The sequence below is a fragment of the Schistocerca serialis genome, chromosome 3 (assembly GCF_023864345.2).
Source record: "Schistocerca serialis cubense isolate TAMUIC-IGC-003099 chromosome 3, iqSchSeri2.2, whole genome shotgun sequence".
In the NCBI taxonomy this organism is placed as follows: domain Eukaryota; kingdom Metazoa; phylum Arthropoda; class Insecta; order Orthoptera; family Acrididae; genus Schistocerca; species Schistocerca serialis.
Window position 1 is genome coordinate 894,161,374 of NC_064640.1, and position 17,976 is coordinate 894,179,349.

Sequence of the window (17,976 nt, forward strand, 5' to 3'; positions counted from 1 at the left end):
CTTGGGGAATGCCCCACTTAACAGTGCCCTGTTGGGACTGAACATCACTACCACTCTCATTATTGCGGAAAATTACCTTTTGCTTTCTGTTGTTAAAGTAAGAGGCGAACCAATTGTAAGCTACTCCCCTTACTCCATAATGGTCCAACTTCTGCAGTAATATTTTGTGGTCAACACAGTCGAAAGCCTTCGTTAAATCAAAGAAAACACCTAGCGTTCGCAACCTTTTATTTAATCCGTCCAAAACCTCACAGAGAAAAGAGAATATAGCATTTTCCGTTGTTAAACTATTTATAAAACCAAACTGTACATTTTACAGCAAATTATGTGAATTTAAATGCTCCAGTAACCTTGTATATACAACCTTCTCGATAACTTTAGCAAACACCGATGGCATAGAAATAGGTCTAAAATTCTCAACATTATCCCTGTCTCCCTTTTTTATAAAGTGGCTTCACTACCGAGTACTTTAATCGGTCAGGAAACCGACCACTCCTAAAGGAAAAGTCACAGATATGGCTAAGTACTGGGCTAACGTACATAGAACAATACTTCAGTATTCTGCTAGATACCCCGTCATATCCATGAGAGTTCTTGTTCTTTAGTGATTTAATTATTAACTCAATCTCCGTCTTGTCAGTATCATGGAGGAGCATTTCAGGTAACAGTCTCGGAATACTTTTTTCTAAGAGCGCTATATGATTCCCTGTTGGTACTAGGTTTCTATTTAGTTCACCTGCTATGTTCAGAAAGTGATTATTAAATATTGTACATATATGCGACTTATCAGTAACACGGACATTCCCACTACGCACTGATTCTATATCCTCGACCTGTCTCTGCAGACCAGCCACTTCTTTTACGACTGACCATATGGTTTTAATTTTATCCTGAGACTTAGCTATTCTATCTGCATACCACATACTTTTAGCCTTTCTAATAACATTTTTAAGCACCTTACAATACTGTTTGTAATGGGCTGCTGCATTTAGATTTTGCCTGTTTCTAACGTTTTGATATAATTGCCACTTTGTTCTACAAGATATTCTTATCCCTCTAGTCAGCCACCCAGCCTGCCTGTTTGTGCTAGTACCCTGTTTTGAACGTTCTAACGGAAAGCAACTTTGAAAGAGCACGAGAAAAGTCTTGAGAAAAGCATTATATTTATCATCTACTGTATCAGCGCTATAAACATCTTGCCACTCTTGTTCCTTGATAAGGTTTACAAAGGTCTCTACAGCAAGTGGATCAGCTTTCCTAAACAGTTGATAACTATATTTAACATGTGTTGCAGCACAAAAATCTTTTAGAGTTAAAGTTTGTGCATCATGATCTGAAAGTCCATTCACCTTTTTGCTAACAGAATGCCCTTCTAGTAATTAGGAATGAACAAAAATGTTGTCTATGGTTGTTCTACTGTTCCCTTGCACTCTCGTTGGAAAGAATACGGTTTGCATAAGATTATATGAATTAAGGAAGTCTACCAGCATCCTTTTCCTTGCACAATCACTTATACAATTAATGTTGAAGTCACCACATATAACTAACTTTTTGTATTTCCTATAAAGTGAACCAAGAACCTCCTCTAGCTTTAACAAAAATGTTGTGAAATCGGAGTCTGGGGATCTATAAATAACAACAGTTAGAAGTTTAGCTCCATTAAATTTAACTCCATTAAATTTAACCACACGTGCACAACATTCAAACACCTTTTCAGTGCAGTACTTTGAAACAAAGGTTTCGCTTTGGTTTCGTCCATGTTGAAGACACTCAACACAGCACTCCTGGAACACCCGACAAGGCGTGCAGTTTCCGATACGCCTGAGCGGAGCCTCCGGGCCATCACAGTCTGCCCTCGGTCAGATTCAGATGATCGCGTGCCTTCCCCATTGTACACCCGGACAGCACGCGCGCTGCTACTGCATGCACCGTGCATGCGTCTGACTAGCAGTCATGCCTCGGCAGGTGACGCTGCTATCGCCTGGACGGGTTTATAGTAGGTCGCTGGTCATAATGTTCTGGCTGATCAGTGTATATTACGATTACTAGAGCCTAGAGCACACATCTTATAAATAGTTAATTCTTTTGTTGATCATTACATTCATAATATTCCGTGTTCACAAAATGTACATTGCAAATACATCAGTTTCTAAGCAGATCAGGGGCCTCATTTAGTTCTGCAACACCGGTGCGTCGGATCATTACAATGTTTTTAATAATGAATTATTGCCGTGGTTTTTACCAACAGCTCCATTGACCTGAACGTAAACACCCGCGGCTCCTTTCACACATGACATACGACTCAAAGTGTGGAGTGAATAACCATAAGTTTCGAAACAAATGAATAATAGTATTTATTTCTTCAGCCGATGACATAACGCATTTTAATCAGCTTTTAATTATTCTTCTAACGAAATCAGTGGGAAGGATAAGCTTGCTTCTTTTTCATCAGTTTTTCAAATCTCGGCACAAGACTGGAAACTGCGACTGGCATCTCTTGCCTCACATTTATTCACATCTATATTTCGTGTTGATGACTGCCAGTGCTGAAAAACCTACCTCGTAAATAGGATGTTACAAAAGGTATCAAAACTCGTAGGACCTTGTTATCTACTTACGGCTGCTCCTGCTTCACCAAGCTCCAAATCTCGAGCAGTAATGAGGAAACGAACTTCGATTTCAATGTGGATTATATCAGTATCGATAAATTGATGTTCTTCAGTGGTAAGTGTTGAATAGAAGTTCTGTACTGAAAGAATCTTTGATCAAGTTTTGTTGATTAACTTGTACTAGAAAGCACTTTGGAAAGTAATAATTGAGTCCAGTTAAATGATCCACACGGACCTTAATTCTTCACTCAGAAGATTCATTGTCTGCTAAACCTGTGTGAAGGGCAGAGTAAACGTAGTGAATATCTTTATCATTCAACTTTTTCTTCCACAGGAGTAGTTTGTTTCTGAAAGCTGAAATTTTGTCTGACAGTTGAAGAATATTAGTCTCATTATCGTGGAGGGATATACTTAATGTACTGAGTTTTTCAAAGATGTCATAACGCTACACCAGATTCACTGTCTACGAACTACCTTTGAGACTGGACGCAATGAGTTAATGTTAGTCAAGAATGCCTTTAAGGCGACAAAGGCGTCATTATCAATACCTCAGTGAGTTTGAACGAGGTCGTGTAATAAGGCTATGAGAAGCTGGATGTTGCTTCTGCGTTATTACAGAAAGAGACTTGGCAGGAATATAGACAGTGTGCATGAATGCTGGCAGCGGTGGTCACGAGAATGAACGGTCGCAAGAAGACCGGGCTCCAGATGGCCACGTGGCACTATGGAGAGGGTTGACCATCGTGTTCAGCGTATCGCTTTGTCGCTTCCTACTGCATTTGCAGCAGCAATGTTAACAAGAGTCGGCACCACACTGTTACAAATCGGATACATCAAGGACAGTTCCGAGCCAGACGCCCTGTAGCGTGTATTCTACTGACCCCAAACCATCACCATTTGGGACTTAAGTGGTGTCATGCGAGAGCTCATTGGGGATAATGGTGGAGGTCTGTTGAGTTTTCTTATGAAATCTGATTCTGTTTGGGTCAGTGGTAGCCTTGTGTTGCAGAGGAGGAGGCCAGTTGAGGACCTGAACTCAACCTGTCTGTGTGCTACACACACTGGACCTACACCTGGAGTTATGGTCTGGGGTGCAATTTCGTATGAAAGCAGGAGCACTTTCGTGGTTATCCCACGCACCCTGACTGCAAATCTGTACTTCAATATGGGGATTCGACCTGTTGTGCTATCATTCACGAACAGCATTATAGGAGGTGTTTTCCAACAGGACAACGCTCGTCCACATACCGCTGTTGTAACCTAACATCTCTATTGAGTGTCATGTTGCCTTGGCCTGCTCGATCACCAGATCTGTCTCCAATCGTGCACATATGGGACATGTCATCGTATACAACTCTAGCCTCATCCACAAACAGCGTTAACTGTCTCTGATTTGACCGACTAAATTCAACAGGCATATAACTCCGTACCACGAACTGACATCCGGCACCTGTAAAACACAGTGCATGAGCGTTTGCGTGCTTGCATTCAACATTCTGGTGGTTGCGCCGGTTATTAATAGGCCAGCATTTCACATTTGCAATGGCTTATCTTACGATTACATTAACCTGTGATCTTTCAATGTTAATCATTTAAATATGTCGCCCAGACAAATGTATTCCCGAAATTTCGTCAGTCTACATTAGTTATTTTTTGGAGCTGCGATTTTTTCCGTCAGTGTAAATCAGTAAGGAGTCGTAATTTTGCTGGACAAGAATATATGATCTTTTTGGGTTCAATAGAACTGTAGTGCGTACGTTATGGTTTACAAAAGATAACACAGCCTTCGCAGTGTTGCGAGGCGAGTCAGCCTGGCGGGGTGTGGAAACACTTGACACAGCAGCACCCAAGATTTAAATGCCCTAAGCCTTTCCAAACCAGCGGCCATAGAAATGTTTATTGTACGTGCTGCAAGGCACAGCAAAGCCCAAAGAAGCACAGCTCAGAAGCATCTAAATACCTAGCCATTTATACTAAAGTCACCTCTGTTAGTATAACAGCTCTGTCACCACGGAGCTGTGTCGCTTGGCCGCCATCTGGAATCCTGTTCGTGAACCACAGTCCGACGCTGTATCAGGTCACTCTACCCTGAGACCACGGGACCTGGTGCTACCGCTAAAACTGGACATCACCGGCCTTGGGAAGCAACTCGCCAGCCGTCGACTAGGAGCAGTGGGGCACTACCATTACGTCTCTGGCATGCTCCTCTATGGACAGCATGGGGTGCGTGAGCTATGCCACAACGCACAAGATCACATGGTGCGGGCTTTAATGAAGCAATTGGAATTAGATGCTGTTTAGCTGGTGCTGCGGGTCGTCTTCCCCCTCCCATCAAACCATCTCCAATAGACAGCTCACACTGGTGTCGGGGTACTGGTGTCGCCTTTTTAGCACATCTCAACCTATAGCCTACATTATGGTGACTCAATAAATTTAACTGCTGTTGTCAAAGTGTCTTTTTCATGGAAAAGAAGCTAGACTACATTTCTTTTGTTAGGTGAAATTTGTTAAAAATAAGGTGCTGGTGGATTTATCAGACTTTAGAGGTAATGGGGGGACAGGATTGGATAGTACCCACTAGATGTGTGTAGTGCAACTTGGAAGGTCATTCAACAACGCGTACAGGATCAGCAACAGTAGAGAGGTACTCTCAAGAGTTGTGAACCCCTTGGGGGGGCATGACTATCTTGAAAACACCACCTTGTTCACGGCCTTAGATATAATTTGAAATTAATTTAAGGTATAAGTCATTTTGCCACCTACAGCTGTTCAGAATTTTTAGGATACACATTTCTTTAGTTCATCATTTACTTGAGCAGTATATGCTTATGTCAGAATGTGATCTTTGTCAAGTGCTTTAAAATCAAAGCTCCATCTGTGTTTCACAGTCATTGAAACAATACGGAAGTAGAATCGAAACTCTCCCATACATATGATACACACCGAGCACTGGTTGGCGCACTGGACTCGCATTCGGTAGGATGACGGCCCAAACTCGCGTCCGGCCATCTTGATTTAGGTTTTCCGTAATTTCCCTAAATCTCTTCAAGCAAATTCGTTTCAGGCAAATGCCGGGATGGCTCCTTTGAAAGGGCACGGCCGATTTCCTTCCCAATCCTTCCCTAACCCGAGCTTGCGCTCCGTCTCTAATGACCTCGCTGTCGACGGGACGTTAAACACTAACCACCACCACCACCTTCAAGCAAATTCCGGGATAGTTCCTTTGAATGGGCACGGCCGACTTCCTTCGCCATCCTTCCCTAATCCGATGGGACCGATGACCTTGCTGTTTGATCCCGTTCCGCCAAAGCAACCAAACAACCAACATGTGCTGCATAACCGCTTTATACGTTGAAGCGACATCAGAACAAGTTGACCATTTCTTCACTGATAACATGGGGTGTGCCTGCACCTGTTCTGATGCTGTCTTCAGTTGTATAGCGTGTGATGCAGCACGTATGTAATTTTGTTCCCTCTCCCATGTTGTTTCAACTGCTGTCAGGTGAAAGTGTAGCTTAGATTTTTGAAGCCCTGCATAATGCCCGCACGCAAAAGCATCCGATGGTGTACAACTTAAAATACTATGACCTGCGTACGTAGCGCAAGCGTAGTTGTAGCAGATTTGCATTCGAAACTCAAAATGAAGTTGCCTGACTATTTTGATATCAATGTAACACTTCGTTTTCGAAGAATCTTATTGCGACTTCGTCTAAAAATTTTAAAAAAGAATAGTAACGCAATGGATTTTATGTTTTCCAAGCAAAAATTCCAGTTCAAACCTTGCGCAGTATTAGCGCTGTTGTTTTGTGAGTTGTTAGGTGAACTAGATATGTGACAATAGAACGTCGCATCAACATGCATTAATCTTTGGATACACATTAATTATTTTTAAATAAATTCAAATTTTTGTTTTAAGATTCGTTGTCACCGTGATCACTTTCCAGGTCATTAAGTATCGTACTTTTCACTGACAGACAACTTACAGTTCCTTACCTTTCAGAAATATCAAAATAATCTGTCATAAGTTCACTTCGTCGTAATACCTAAAGACCAGAGATCAGTCAACTGTGATAGCTTTACCTCGTACTTGCATTTAAGTTTTAATTTTGGATAGTGAGTACTTTTTGAGTTATTTTCCACCCCGATAGCTGAGTGGTCAGCGTGAAGGATTGCCGTCCTGCGGGCCCGGGATCGATTCCCGGCTTGGTGGGGGATTTTCTCCGCTCAGGGAGTGGGTGTTGCGATGTCTTCATAATCATTTCATCCCCATCCGGCGTGCAGGTCGCCCTATGTGGCGTCGTACCAAGGCGGCCGAACCTGCCCCGCAAGGGGCCTCCCGGCCAATGACGCCAAACGCTCATTTCCATTTTTTTAATTATTTACCCATAGACATAGTGCAAAACAATTTCAAGAAAAACATCTTTAATAAAATGCGCTACACGAACGCATTTTTATTTTCGACACTTGAAATTCATTTATTACAGATCGCAATGTACAAGTCATTGCCGGGCAATACAAATTTAAGTTACTCAGCATGTACGTGCAAGCAGCCATGCCCAAAACAGAACTGTTAGAAAGTTATCATTAATATGTTTTCTTTTAGTATGCCATTAACAGAGAACGGAGTTCTTGGCAAAGCTTCACATATCTTCTCGCGAGGATCCGCTGTCGGCTCGGAGATAATGCGATCCAGCAACTTGACGACTTTGCACCATGCCCAAAGGATCCGTCAGTATAAACAAAGTCTCCAAGTCGAGCTTGAAAGAAATGGAAGACACCGACAAACGTTTTGAAAGCTTTTGTGAATACAAGTTATAAAATAAAATTTATCAACATGCTAAGAAATAGAAGGTGCGCCTGCAAAGCTCTGCGAATGGTTCAGAAAATATAGGAAAGAAGAGTTACAAACAAAATACCGTCACTGGCCTTCAAAGTAATCGCTGTTAGTATCAGGACACTTCTGACAGTGGCTGTAAAGGTACTAGGAACTGTTAGCAAACGCTTCGTGTGCAATCAGTGGAAGCACCATGGCCACGCATTGTTGGATATCCGCATCATTGCAGGAGATGAGACGCGGCGCTGCCTTTACGATCCGGAGACTGTAACCTCCCCTTTCCTAATCGGACTATTGGACTGCGATATAACTGACCGTGATCGCGTATGCCAAATGAAATTTTACAGTGAGTAAGGCTGTTGCTGCCGAAGGAAAATACTACCCGTTAGTAGGAGGAAAGTGTACAACAGACCCTTCTGAAGGAAGAATCTATTCTAAACCAAATCTAAATACTGATTATAATTTGAAATAGTTGGAAATTTAGTGCATTCGTCACGAACCATACAGGGGGGAAAGGAGTACCACGTAATACTTAATACAAAGGAAATACTGATAAGCAAAAAAAGGATAATTAAACTGTCGCCAGCCTACTAGGGCAATGAATGTCCAAAATCCTAAGAAAGATAACGGCAAAGAAAATTAAGCAAATAATCACTGGCGTGGCAACAGAACTTTGTCACGCTTTTCCAAAACACAACAGTCCATGAGAAAGTAGATGAATCAAAAAGCACTGCGTTTGCTGTTGCTTATTCTGAAATACTAAATTTTGAAAGTAATGTTAAAAGATTGTGCACTCTTAATTTGTGCTGTATCTTTAGATATTAGTTTTGCCAGCGAAATTTTACGTTACTTTATGTGATTGAAGTTGATAATCAAAATTGTAATTAGTTAAGACTCTGTTGCGGAATTCAAGACTGAACAATTGCTGAAGCAACAAAATTTAGACTGAAACTGGTCATTAGCAAACAAACAAAACTGGAAGAAAGTAGTAACTCAGTTTTCGTATTTTTACGACACTTGGTGACTGCATGGAGCAGACGACACTCGGTGATTGCATGGCAAGGAGAGCGACCCTACCTGGTAATAATGTCTGAAGACAATGACAACACAGGTGCTTTACAAGCTTTAACTATACACCTCAAAAAAGTTTTGCATCACCTCAGTTCCGAGAGTTCCGGAAACTGTACAGAAAATTAGAATAGAGATCAACATAAACATCGTTTCCACCTTTTTTATTGTTCATGAAAACCACACATTCATGTTGTACCACCATACAGCGAGACCTTCAGAGGTGGTGGTCCAGGTTGCTGTACACACCGGTACCTCTAATACCCAGTAGCACGTCCTCTTGCATTGATGCATGGCTTTATTCGTCGTGGCATACTACCCATAAGTACCTCTAATACCCAGTAGCACGTCCTCTTGCATTGATGCATGGCTTTATTCGTCGTGGCATACTATCCATAAGTTCATCAAGGCACTGTTGGTCCAGATTGTCCCACTCCTCAACGGCGATTCGGCGTAGATCCCTCAGAGTGTGTTGGTTCACGTCATCCATAAACAACCCTTTGCAATCTATCCCAGGCATGTCCGAAAGTTTCATGTCTTGAGAACATGCTGGCCACTCAAGTCGAGCGATGTCGTTATCCTGAAGGAAGTCATTCACAAGATGTGCACGATGGGGACGGCAATTGTCGTCCATGAAGACGAATGCCTCGCGAGTATGCTGCCCATATGATTGCACTATCGGTTGTAGGATGGCATTAACGTATCGTACAGCCATTACGGTGCCTTCCATGACCACCAGCGGCGTACGACGGCCCCCCACAATGCCACCCCAAAACATCAGGGAACCTCCACCTTGCTGCACTCGCTGGACAGCGTGTCCAAGGCGTTCAGCCTGACTGGGTAGCCTCCAGACACGTTTCCGACGATTGTCTGGTTGAAGGCATATGCAACACTCATCGGTGAAGAGAACGTGATGCCAATCCTGAGCGGTCCATTCGGCATGTTGTTGGGCCCATCTGTATCGCGCTGCATGGTGTCGTGGTTGCAAAAATGGACCTCACCATGGACGTTGGGAGTGAAACTGCGCATCATGCAGCGTATTGCACACAGTTTGAGTCGTAACACGGCGTCCTGTGGCTGCGCGAAAAGCATTATTCAACATGGTGGCGTTACTGTCAGGGTTCCTCCGAGCCGTAATCCATAAGTAGCGGTCATACACTGCAGTAGTAGCCCTTGGGCGGCCTGAGCGAGGCATCTCATCCACAATTCGTGTCTCTCTGTACCTCCTCCATGTCCAAACAACATTGCTTTGGTTCACTCTGAGACACCTGGACACTTCCCTTGTTGAGAGCCCTTTCTGGCACAAAGTAACAATGCAGATGCAATCGAACTGTGGTATTGACCGTCTAGGCATGTTTAAACTACAGAGAACATGAACCGTGTACTTCCTTCCTGATGGAATGTATGGAGCTGATCGGCTGTCGGACCCCCTCCGTCTAATAGGCGCTGCTCTTGCATAGTTGTTTACATCTTTGGGCAGGTTTAGTGACATCTCTGAAGAGTCAAAGGGATGATGTCTGTGATAAAATATCCACAGTCAACGTCTGTCTTCAGGAGTTCTGGGAACCTGGTTGATGCAAAACTTTTTTTGATGTTGTACTTCAGGTTATTATTCATGTAAGTTAGTCGAAAATTGTGAAAGAAATGCTATTGGATAATGCCTCTACACTATTAGTTATACTTTATCACTTAACAGTCTTACAATGTTGTAGCTGTGCGGACGGCGAAGAATGTAGCCGACAACAACGCTGAGCTGCTACTGTTGCTGCTGCTGGTTGAGAACCACGAGTCGTCTCCAGAGCCACGGATAATTGTGGCACAGGCAATAGTTAGAGCTGGCCGCTGTGGCCGAGCGGCTCTAGCCGCTTCACTCCGGAACAACGCGGTTGCTACGGTCGCAGGTTCGAATCCTGCCTCGGGCATGGATGTGTGTGATGTCATTAGGTTGGTTAGGTTTAAGTGGTTCTAAATCTAGGGTACTGATGACCTCAGATGTTAAGTGCCATAGTGCTTAGCACCATTTGAACCAGTAGTTAGAATTGCAGTTTTCCCACGCCTGTTCACACCTACCTTGCCCTTAGTACTCGCGGGTTAACGAAGTAAGTGCGGCTACACTGGCGCCATCATAGCTACATACCCCGTCTGCGGGAGAGCAAAACAAACACATCGGCACACTTTCATGACCCAAGATGCTCTGCTTCCTCTCTGTCCGCAGAGTGGCAGACTCTCCATCTGCAAAGATAAACAAGGCGCAGCTACTGCCACTTCGTTGTTGCTCTCGATACATTAAAATAAAGTTCCCTTGGCTATTACCCAGCAATTTATAATATTTACATTATAATTACATTCAAATATATGCGTTCACAAATAAATACACTATTACATCGATTACATATTAAATATAGTTTCTGTAATAAAGCGCACAGAATCAGAAGTACAGTACAAGTTATCAATGGATATTAAACGGCGACAAATTTTGGGTGGTGCAGAAGGTACTTACCTGCATTTTCGGTGTTACAAGACCAAGCGACAGTCAATGGCATGGTGTTCATCGTCTTCCCCAGCTCCCACAGATAGAAATCCATGATGGATCAAGCCTTTGCTATCGGAAATGGCGATCAAGATCGCTTTGGTGTTGAATTTTGTCAGCCGACTTCTTTTTTGGATGAGGTGATTACTTTGAAGGACAGTAAAGGTAGTTTGTTTATAACTCTTGCTTCGTTTGTTTTCTGAGAACATTCACCGAAATTTCCAGACTCACCTTGTAGATTATATAACATACTTAATATATCATGTTGTTATTGTTGTTGTGCTCTTCAGTCCTGAGACTGATTTGATGCAGCTCTCCATGCTACTCTATCCTGTGCAAGCTTCTTCATCTCCCAGTACCTACTGCAGCCTACATCCTTCTGAATCTGCTTAGTGTATTCATCTCTTGGTCTCCCTCTACGACTTTTACCCTCCACGCTGCCCTCCAGTACTAAATTGGTGACCCATTGATGCCTCAGAACATGTCCTACCAACCGATGCCTTCTTCTAGTCAAGTTGTGCCACAAACTCGTCTTCTCCCCAATTCTATTCAATACCTCCTCATTAGTTATGTGATCTACCCATCTAATCTTCATGGAAGCGGTAAAACTCATTGTTTTGCAGCTTCAGACGCTATATCACTACGTCGCCTCCTCGCTAGATTCGCGATACACACTGAGAAGCCCAAACATTATGACGACTGCCCAACGCGCTGGATGCCGCCTGGTGGCGTTGCGGGCACGTGACGCGGAACAAAAGCATTTAAGCGGAGCAGCCACGGACGGGGGATCGCCCTAGCGAACATATGGGCTGCAAATGGGAAAATCCATTGAGATAAGCGACTTTGACAATGGGCAGATTATCATTACGCAGAGCCTGTGAATGAGTATTTCGAAAATGGCGAATCTGGTCGAATGTTTGCGTGCTACTGTCGTGAGCATCTATGGAAAGAGGAAGAACTACCATGAACTACCACTAGGCGCCAAATGGTTGGGTGACCACGAGTCTTCACAGAACCTGGGGTTCGGAGGCTTGTCTGCTCTGTAAAGCAGGATAGATGGTGATTTGTGGTATTTATACCGAAAGAGCACAAAGTTAGTGCACACACAAATGTTTCGAAGCACACCATTCACAGTAAATTGTTAAACATGGATCTCCGACAAGACCACCCCTACGTATTTACATGATGACCCTGCGACATCGTCAGTTGCGATTGCAGTTTGGCACGGTCGATCAATGGAAACCTGCCGGCTCTTCGGGTGAATCATATTTTTGCTACAAGAGGTCGCTGATCGTCTCCACGAACGTCCTCATCGAGGTGAACGGCGGCTCGAAACGTTCAGCGCACCACGGACGCAGGGTGGTGGGAGCAGTATTATGCTACGAAGACATTCTCCTGCGCTTGTATGGTACCTGTGGTAGCAATCGAAGACACGCTGACAGCTGCGAACCACTTGTATCCCTTCATACTTGATGTCTGCACTATGCACTGTCTTGCACTTTAATGTTTTTAAAGATTAAATTTGTCAATAAGTTCCTCACATATTACTTCAGCACATGTTTATTTATTAATAGTTATGCGCAGAATCATACTATATCATCTTAACTCCTTGACAGTTTAAAGTTAGTACACATTTCACGTAACTAGTTTCCATTTTAGCCAACGGCCTTCCCTGCAGTGATAACACCGGTTCCCGTCAGATCACCGAAATTAAGCGCTGTTGGGCTGGGCTAGCACTTGGATGGGTGACCTCCGGTCTGCCGAGCGCTGTTGGCAAGCGGGGAGCACTCAGCCTTTGTGAGGCAAACTGAGGAGCTACTGCCGGCCAGATTGGCCGAGCGGTTCTAGGCGCTACAGTCTGGAACCGCGAGACTGCTACGGTCACAGGTTCGAATCCTGCCTCGGGCATGGATGTGTGTGATGTCATTAGGTTAGTTAGGTTTAAGTAGTTCTAAGTTCTAGGGGACTGATGACCTCAGAAGTTAAGTCCCATAGTGATCAGACGAATTTGAACCATTTGAGGAGCTACTTGATTGAGAAGTAGCGGCTTCGGTCTTGGAAACTGACCTACTGCCGGGAGAGCAGTGTGGTGGAAACGTGCCATTCCATATCCGCGTCCAGTGACGCCTATGGTTGAGGATGACACGGCGGTCGGTCGGTACCGTTGGGCCTTCATGGCATGTTCTGGAGGAGTTTAGTTCAAATGGTTCAAATGGTTCTGAGCACTATGGGACTTAACTACTGAGGTCATCAGTCCCCTAGAACTTAGTACTACTTAATCCTAACTAACCTAAGGACAACACACACATCCATGCCTGAGGCAGGATTCGAAGCTGCGACCGGAGCGGTCGCGCGGTTCCACACTGTAGCGCCTAGAACCGCTCGGCCACTCCGGCCGGCGAGGAGTTTAGTCTTTAGTTTCTGTTTTGAGGTACCTATCACACCTGCTCTGTTATAAATCACCACTTATGACAGCACAATGTTTTATTTGCCTTTCTATGGCCATATTGCCATATTCTACTTTTAACCGACTCATTAGGACAAAGTTCTTTCATAATTAGATACCATTACCTTAATCCTATTCCAATACTACTACGTGTCTTTTTAGAATATTAGAACATGATTGAGATTACGTGTTACATTCAAGGGTGGACGAAAGCATAGAAACACCGAAAATACAACACATTACCATGTGTACGATGTAGGAAACCCGCTGCTATTCAAAACAACTTGCAGTCGTCTTAGATTGGATAAATATAGGTCCTGTATGGTTTTCAAAGGGATCTTATACCATTATTTCTGCAAAATATTGGAACGTTCAAGTAACAATGATGGTGGTGGATAGTGATCACGTGCACTTCTCTCCAAACTAGACCACAAAAGCTCAATATTTTTGAGATTTGGTGAGTGTGGTGGCCAGAGAATGAGCAACAATTCATCCTCGTGCTGCCCAAAACAGTCCTGGACGGTGCAAACTGTGTGAATAGTGGACCCGTCGTCCTGGAACACAGCATCACCATGGGGGAACAAACGTTGTACCGTGTGTAACGAGAATTATACGTATAAGAATTTTTTTCTTTATGGATTTAGATAAATTAATAATAGCAATGTGTTGAATTTCTTTTTCGATTCTTTTCGTGTCATGTTAAAGAAACTGTGAGTAACTTTTGAAACGAATATTATTTATGTTAGATTTCAAATAATGTGGTAATCAAAGGAAAGTGTATTTAATGTTAAAACTATTGTAAGATGTGAAAATTGTAATTTATACACTTGGTCCATACGTAGGTAATGCATTAGGATATGTGTAGTAGAAAACCTGTGGTGAATACCCTACCTGTAGGGGAGCGGGAAAGGGTGGAGGCAGGCGAGGCGGGAAAACGCACACAGGGCGCGGTTCGGCACAACGGGCTCAGTAACACAGTCGGAGGCGAGCAACAGTCGGAAGTACACGTACTGTACCGAGGAGGCTACCCAGGAAAAGTGGATTCCATTGAGCCTCGGATGAACCGATTCCGACGACTACTTGGCATGGCTATATTCTGAGGCACAAAATTGGAAAGATTACGACGCTAAGAAGATGGAAAGTGCCGATGTTGTGTGAGCCTTAGCCGTGCTTACATGTGTGCCGTGCTGCCCGCTATCTCGCTGCCCGCCAACCGCCGCACCGACTTGCACAGGTCAAACATTTATTTCATCTTTAGAAGTGTATCTGTGTGGACCAGTGTCGAAACTGTTTCTAATGGTTCAATAACGTGACTTTCACCAGAATTGCTTTAGCCATGACTTATCCTGATCACTGACCTAGACAGGATCCTTACCTCGTATTGTGCAATCCGAGTATCCTAAACTGAAAGTTTAATATTTGTGTTAATGAAAATTATCAGCAGATTAATCTATGCCATAAAGGAATCTATAGTTCTGTGTGCTGTTGCAAATATTGGTAAAGAACAAAAGAGTTTTTGTTGGATTGAGTTAGCGATGTTATTTAATTAATTTGAGACAGAAATAATGACAGTTAAATTATTCAGAAGTAAGACAAAAGAGTAGTTATCCAGAGATTGATAATTTTGTGTGTTAATTTGCCTTCAGTACTAGATAGTTTCAGAATAACGACTATAACAGTTTCAGGGCCTCCCCCGTTTGCTCTTGTTCATTCGTTCAAACCTTGATGTGTACTGATCAAATTTGACCAGTAAAGCTAAATTCTATATTAATCCTGAATGTATTAGAGTTTTTCCATTATTCATAATGATATTGTGTGTGTACTTTTAAGATTGTCGACGCTAGGGCAATCTATGCCCGATTTCAGTCTGCTCAACATACAAAATGCAGTTCGTAGTAATCATTACTGTGTGGTGTTGTGTAAATGTAGCTCGTCCAAATTAGTACCAAAAAGATAAAACTTTAGTTCAGTGGATTTTTCGGGTTCCAAACTTTGCCATATAACGCATCATTACTACGTGTTACTATGCTTGTACATGCACCCACCTGTACAAGGAAAAACTCACTAATTGCCTAAGTAGGCTGGCGACCGAATTGTTAGTTATAGGTAGCATCTACTGTGTGTACTTCTTGTCCATGCGAAAGAATAATTATACTGTACATTTGCTTGATGCATCTCTGTAGTTATTGACTGAGTATAAGTCCGATCTTGCTTCTATTAGGTACACGCGGTCAACTTTTGTACTAAAATCCTTGTTCATAAGGTGAAGCCCTTGAACTTATTACATTACAGGCTTTATAGAGCTAACCTACGTCCGAGTAGGGCGGTAGTGTTACACGTGGAATGGACCTGTTCAGCGAAAATGATAACACAATCCTAGGCAGTAACGCGAACTCGCATAGTAACCATGGAGGAATGGAATACCACGATGTGGTTGCCCATTTCACCACCGACCCACGCCACATTTCACTCTTTGAATGTAAATACGGCCAGAAGTTGTAAACAGTGGGCTACAATATTCATCGGATCAAATGACTTTCTTCTGCTGCTCCATAGTTCAGGTTTATGGCCACGTTTTCCAGTTACGGGCATTTGCTTCACTGATGAGTGGTTTTGGAATTCCAGCACGTCTTGCAATTGCCTGCTTACGGAGCTTTCTTTGTGTCGTTTTAGTGCTGACAGGGTTCGCGAGTGAGACATTCAGTTACTTAGTCGTCCTCTTATTTTTCGGCACAATCGTCTTCAGTGACTGTCTGTCGCGATCACTCAACACACATTTTCGTCTGCATTTTGACTTAGCGTATGATGTTTCTCCTCTTTCCCTGTATGCGGTATAAATCTTCGATATGGTGCCTTTTGAAACACATCCACTACAGCTATCTTGGTTGGGCCGGTATCAAATTTCGTTGTCAAAGATTTGATCAAAGATGTGATCAAATATTCCGTCAAATATATTTGACAAAGATCTTTGACGTAGCTCTAGAAGGGGTATTACACTGTCATCATATTTTTCGTCAAAGTTCAAGATGGCTGACAACAACTTGTTATTAACTGCAGCAGTTGCATGTACCACAATTGCACTGTGTGCACATGCGGAAGAGAAGCGGGGGGGGGGGGGGGGGGGGAAGAATGGATGAGCATACATTTCTGTATGTGCTCAATGAAGTGTATCCTCATATCACAAAGCACAATATTCACTTAAGAACGGCTACATCTGCTGAAGACAGGCTCACTGTAACACTCCGATTCCTTGCTACAGGAGAGGGTTAGGTTAGGTTAGGTTAGGTCAGGTCAGGTTAGGTCAGGTCAGGTCAGGACAGGACAGGACAGGACAGGTCTCCGATCTTCTTAATCTATTTTTGTATTCAGCGTGCTTCACGTTGTAAAGCGCCTCATCAGCTTCATACATCTATTAATTTTGTAGTTGTCGGCACACACAAATTGTATTTACCGGCAATGTTTATAAAAACACTACAGACGACAGAATGCTGCAGCGATGCTAGCGCTTCATGTGGTAATATGTTACATTGCAGTGAACAGAAGACAAGAGACTTCTTTGATCAAATCTACAGCGAGGCCCTAGATTTGATCAAATATTGGACGACATTTGACCAAGTTCCCTATTACACCATCAAATATCTTTGACAAAGATATTGCACAAAGATATTTGACAAAGAAATTTTATAGTGTAATACCGGCCTTAGGGAAGCACGGCGCCCCCCCCCCCCCCCCCCAAACGAGCACCTGCAGTTTGCCCACATTCGAATTCACTTCACTCCGACAAAGTGCACTCACATCTACACAGATCACTATTCTGACCACGTCTGACACTTTCAACGCATTGAGGACATTGCAAAGGTGCCATTCGGGGTCAAATACAACAGGGCAACCTGCAGGCTTGGCTTGGATCTGCATTTATGTTCAGGCACGCGTTTCTCTCGGTGTTTCGATATTTTTGTCCAACCTCTGCTGTTTCATTCATATTCAGCTCTGAATTATTTTTGTCTTTTATAAAGAATCACTGCAAGCGTCTGTCTTTTAACAGTTATTAGATTATAAATAGAATCATAAAGCCCATTGACTCTCACTTCATACGAGATTTTTTCTTTCGATGCATTGTTACAAAAAAAGTGTCTTTAAACTGCTGTTCATTTACAAGGCATCACTAGCTGCATTTTTGCATTATACGTCGTACAAATAGACCTTCTTATTTTTATTCTCTAAAGGCGACTCGTGAAGTTTTATTATATTCGTGATCTGAGCCACAAAAAATGCAAGAATTTGTCTTGAGGACGGCGTACAAGACTGATTCGTATCATGAAATTGGCAGAATTAGATTCGCTTTACTTCCTTCTCTTATAGCTATGAGCTAATTATCGACTACTGACGCATAATCCGACTGCAAGGTTCTCAATTAATTGATTAGTTGTTAGCTTATAATGATTAGTGATCGTACTCTCTGAGATGTAATTCACTTTAGCGCTATACT

The 17,976-nt window shown here is 43.0% G+C and overlaps 1 protein-coding gene and 1 pseudogene across 1 annotated transcript in view; both read left to right on the forward strand.

The window, feature by feature from the left end:
- Positions 1-17,976, forward strand: part of LOC126471138 (delta(14)-sterol reductase LBR-like) — a 765,587-nt gene that overhangs the window by 346,908 nt on the left and 400,703 nt on the right. The window lies entirely within an intron of this gene.
- On the forward strand, positions 12,700-12,817 carry LOC126472156 (5S ribosomal RNA; annotated as a pseudogene).